Here is a 5,872-nt window from a genome sequence, read left to right on the forward strand (position 1 = left end):
ATATATATATATATATATATATATATATATATATATATAAGATAACATAACTCTGCCATAGCAACACCCAACTTAATCACTTGAACTTTTCCATTCAAGGCAACGTTGCTCTACGCAGCAGGAGAAGAAGGTGTATAGAAATGCCGTGTCAGAGGAGACGAGGCGAGCTGTGTAGAGGCCGTTGATCACACAAGCTCAGTAGGATGGGCACATTCCAGGAATAAGCACCCGCAGTTGAAAGCTAGATGAAAGAATGGTTGAAATCACCTTCCCTCGTTGACAGATCCAGATTAAAGTTCTACTCGTTGCTTAACCGAAGCAGGAGCTTGAGCTTAGTGGCCTCACCGCCTCGCTTACCCCATCTTTTCTGGCCTTTTTTCATAGGGAAAAGATATTGAGAACGGCACAGACAAGCCGGTAGGGATGCTAGGAAGGGAGGAGGCCAGTGTCATGGGTCTTTCTGAATTTATAGCAGCACATCAGTAGAGCTTTGAAAATTTAAAAGCATTTGCTGGTCGTATACTAAAAGTGGCAATACGACTTGCGATAAAAGAAGCCTAAAACACATAGACACAAACAAACTAAAAAACGCAGATGACAGGAGATGGCAGGCCACACACAACGGGCGCCATTCTTGAATTGCGACCTACTTCTTGACCTCCATAAAGTTCAAGGTTACCTCAGCTCTTCCCAACTTTAGGGGGGCCTAATTGTGCGGCCTAAATATATAAACGAGACGATACCCCCACACTGAGTCTCTCCAGGCCATCAATTCCAGATGCCCAGATCAACCTGACCATCATCCCATTCCCCCTTCCCCTTCACCCTCTTTCTATTGATAAAACTATTCCTCAGAATTCATGATTGTGGCGTGGTCCTTACTCATGAAAGGGAAGTTTCAGGAGGTTCAGGAGCAAGTCCATGTCTCAACCAATCACCTAACTTCCTGAAACCTTTATATATTGGGCCACCCCATACCGTACTGTCTCTTTCTCTCGAAACCACCCTCCCCCTCCCTTTCTCATCCAATTGCTGTCCTTATCATCCCCTATTTCTATACCTTTCAGGTTGTATCAGGGTCAGGATTAGCAAGCCGGATTTATAGATATAAAAATTATATAATATTAAAAAAAATTTAATCTTCATCATCTTTGCCATATCTGCTTAAGACGCCTTAATAAACACATTCTCTAAAGATATTTCTGAAAAAAAAATGTGTCTAATGGCAATAACAGCAGAACAGCTCAATGGAATAGTGTATGTTTAGTGTTTGAAAGATATTACTCCGGCTACGTGATGGTGGTTCCTCAAAAAAGTTATCTCTCTCCAATCACTGACACACTTCTTATGCAGGCAAGACACAATATCAGCATAACTAAAATGAATGTAAAACATTATAAAATTACATTTTCAAATACCTCAGTATGTTGTCCTGAATCCTGAGGGTCACTGTTAATTCAGCTCTCTCAGAGAGGAGTTTGATGATTGTAGAGATGAAGACAAACTTTCACAGTACTGATCACAATTATCTTAATTATATGGCAGAAATGTATGGAAAATCAATTAACGATGTAATCAAACAGACGATGAACATTATTAACAGCAATTATTATATGATGCAATCAAACTTATAGCGAAATGTGATAGTTCTGTATGTTGTTTCAGGGTTGGCATCATCTGAGGTCTTCTGAGGGGTTGGCATCATCCCTCAGGTGTTCTGGATCCAGACTGAAGCTTGTGTAAATCCTAGTTACAACTGAGAAGCAAATAGAGACATAATTAGCGTAGCTGCTGCTCCAACCAAGCAAAATTGATTTGTTTAATCCAAGCTAAAGAATAATAATGTGCATTTGATCAGATATAACTGCAGTCCAAGATTATGAGATGCATTATTTGAATGCTTGGCCAAAGAGATGTGTCTTTAATCTAGATTTAAACAGAGAGTGTGTGTCTGAACCCCAAACGTTATCAGGAAGGCTATTCCAGAGTTTGGGAGCCAAATGCGAAAAGCTCTACCTCTTTTAGTGGACTTTGCTATCCTAGGTACTACCAAAGAGTTTTGCAACCTTAGGGAGCGTGATGGATTGTAGCGTGGTAGAAGACGAGTTAGGTACGCAGGCCTTACTCATTAAGGGCCTTATAGGTAAGTAATAATATTTTGTAACCAGCTAGCAGTGCATTACAATAGTCCAGTCTAGAGGTCATGAATGCATGAACTAGCTTTTCTGCATCAGAAACAGGTAACATGTTTCGTTCAGACTCTTCAGTCCATCAGACAGAAGCTTCACTCCTGAATCCAGCAAGTCATTGTTACTCAGATGCAGCTCTCTCAGTGAGGAGTTTGATAATTAGATATGAAGACAAACTTTCACAGCAGAGACCAGTTAGACTACAACCAACAAGTCTATAACACATGATGAAATGTGGTTCAGTATGGAAAGTTGGTTGGTTTACATAAATGTTTTACAAGTTATTTTACAACAAAAAGAGAACTCAATGTACTGTGTGCAAGGGCATAGTTTTGGTTTGAACATTGGGGGAGGGGGGTTGTAGTGTGAAATGTTTTAGTGGAGTAAAAACAGTTTTAATGCTCCCTTATAAGGTTTAATTATTTGTATGTTTGCTTCTATGTTTATTTTTGTAAAATGATTTTTTTGTGCTATCATCCACACATGCAAAGTTGGTTGATAACATAACTGCAATAAAGTAATAGCCTAATTAACAATTACTTGTTTACATAGGATATATAATGTAACCTATTTTATATTATTTAGGCACTCATAGGCTATAGTTTGACAGAATGTTCTAATTCAACATGCCATTCTTATATTAATATAGTTTATTTCTTACTCCTTAACAGTTCATCAGGCTCTTAATGATTTAATCTATGCCATCTCTTGGAATATCTGAAGGCCAGGTTTTTCCATTACTCATCATTAGAACATATTTACACATGGCTCTCGATTCTGATTTGTGCTTGCTCTTATGGAAATGTACCATAGTTCTTAATTTGTTATAATAAGGCTAGCCCATTATTCATTACCAGGCCAATAATTACTTTTTTTATTATTATTAATCTATATAGCATTTGTTATTAAAAACAACAGATTAAATTTAGAATCAACAGCTACAACATCCCACAGTTGTATAAATCTATAGGGGAAAATATATTCCCTTAACAGATTATCTATTTAAAATTCTACATAAAGTTCAACAAAATGGATCACAATAAATAAGTCTACAATAAAACGTGATGAACGCTTCTGGTAAAGGTGGTTATGGGTAGATTAAAAAGATTTTAATATATGTTAGTGCTGGTGCAAGATTGTTTTCTCCTCTTTTCTTCAGTCTTTTTAGTTTATGCATCTTTTTTCGATAATGTTCGACTTTATCTATAGCATTTTAAAGAAGCAATTTCTCAATAGAATTCAAATAAACCGCACATTTTACCATCAGCTTTGCGATAGGCACGGCTCGCGCAAATCTGATCACACTTTTCGAGCACGCTGGTGAATGTGCGCCGCTCGTGAACAATTAAAAGAGCTGCGCTTCAGTCATATTGTGCTGATAACTGCTCCGTTCGGCTCGTACGTGAAGTTAGTGATTATAAAAGCACCAAAGTCGAGATTTAAATTAATGAATAGCCTGATCCTAGGTTTCCATTCACCTTGGTATAAATATTGGGGGGGTTGTACTTGCAGTTTTTGGTTATTGGGGGGGTTACCTAACCCCCATCCACCCGCAAACTACGCCCCTGACTGTGTGATTCTCTTGATGGTCTCTGAGCTGTTGACTGTATGTGTCAGCATATCCTGTGAGAGTCTCTGATTGGCCTTTAATGAGATACTCAACAGAAACCGCAGGAACAGATCAAGGTGTCCATTTGCATTCTGTAAGGATTTATCAACTGCTGATTTGAATAGTTTGTACAAACTGTTCCATGTATGTCCTTCATTCAGATACTACTAAAAATCCAGCATAAATCAGCATGAATCCCATGCTGGTCCAGGCTTGTTTATGCTGGTTATTGCTGGTATACTGCTGTGCTGATGATCCAGCATAGTCATACTGTTCTCAAGCAAAATGTGGTTGGTGAAGCTGGTCCAGCATGGTCTTGCAGGGTTGAGTGTCTGTAGGCAAGCATTATTTTTACTAGCATATTTCTATATTTAACAGATTACTGATGCAGAAACCATATGAGATTAAAACATGAATTATTGTAATTTCTTTAACTCCCTCTGTTGACAGTAGAACTGAACATTTTAGCTGTTTTAGTAATGATTGTATTATTGATCCATGTTATATGAAGTTTTGAATAAAAATGTAAAAATTCAAATCAGTGAAATGTTTAAAAAGGTTTATGTTCTGTTTCAAAGGATCTGTTTTCAAATAAGTTAAAATCAGTTTTTTTTCTCTCAATCTATTTGACACATTTCTCCAAAGTAATGTAACTACTCTCAAAACGATTAACATATCAGTGCTGCTGTTCCATTGAAAATAAACTTGATTGTCCACCTGTCCTGAATGGTCCCATCTTAAATTCTGAAAAATGTTTGTACTATTAAAGAACAGAAGTTGTCCCAAGATGACCTCAAATGTGAACTATCAATGATCATAGTGCAATACTTTTAAGTACAGAAGTGGACTGACGTGACTCTTTAGATGTGTTTCCGAGGTTCTCTCAAGGAGAAGTCATGATTTCTTCAATTAGGTCAATTAGGGTAACTCTGATTTCATTTGAAATTCATCTGTACCTTCTACCTTTCTTCCCACCCCTTCCATCATGTTGTCCATTTCCTCTCTGTCCATGTCCTCTTAAAATTTCTCATCTTGCTCTTTCCACTCCACCAATGCCTTCCACTCTAATCCCAATCTACTTCAAGTGTAAAATAATAATTTTTACAGCAATAAAACAGGGAACTTAAAAACTTTTTAAATGATTTAGAAATTGATTTAAAATGAATTTGAAACAGTTAAAAATAGAAAAAGATTATACATAAAATACAGTGCAATCAGTTCGGACGTAGCACAGTGCTCATTCAATAAATGCACAGCTAAACAGATGAGTTTTGAGTCTGCATTTAAATGTGACTAATGTTTTAGCACATCTGATCTCTTCTGGAAGCTGGTTCCAACTGCGGGTTGCATAATAGCTAAAAGTGGACTCCCCTTGTTTTATGTGAACCCTTGGTATTTCTAACTGACTCGATCCTAATGATCTGAGTGGTCTGTTAGGTTTATATTCAGTGAGCATATCTGCAATGTATTTAGGTCCTCTGCCATTGAGTGATTTATAAACGAGTAAAAGTACTTTAAAATCAATCCTAAATATAACATCTCGGTTACGTATGGTAACCCTCGTTCCCCGAAGGAGGGAACGGAGACGTCACGGGAACGAGGGTTACCATACGTAAACGAGACGTTCCCTTTCAGTCGGTCACTCTCGACGTCACGTCGGATGACCGACGAAATTGGGATCCTACCAAAGGGCCACAGATACTGCCCCTTCGAGTCTTGTGTGGAAGCCACCTGCGCCCCTACTTTTTGGCGTAGACCAGGGCTTGCACAAGAGGACCAGCTACTGCTGCTATGGCACTACCCAATGAGTAAGACTGGCTAACACTGGGAAAATGTACCCGTTCTACTTGGAACAGGGACATTACGGAAGCAACAACCTTCCCGAAGGAGGTTTCGGAAGCAAATACACATATGAACATTCCTTAGGTGCATATGGAAGATTGGAGGTGATTGTAACCCTCTTGGAATGGCAGAAGTCTGCCGGGGAAACACGGGCTCGAGGCTATACCGTGGACTTTACACATATGGGAACCACTTAGGTCTTACATATGGAACCCAGCCTTCTACCGGTTCT

This window comes from Sinocyclocheilus grahami, unplaced genomic scaffold (genome assembly GCF_001515645.1).
Source record: "Sinocyclocheilus grahami isolate Dianchi unplaced genomic scaffold, SAMN03320097.WGS_v1.1 scaffold465.1, whole genome shotgun sequence".
NCBI classification, from domain to species: Eukaryota; Metazoa; Chordata; class Actinopteri; order Cypriniformes; family Cyprinidae; genus Sinocyclocheilus; species Sinocyclocheilus grahami.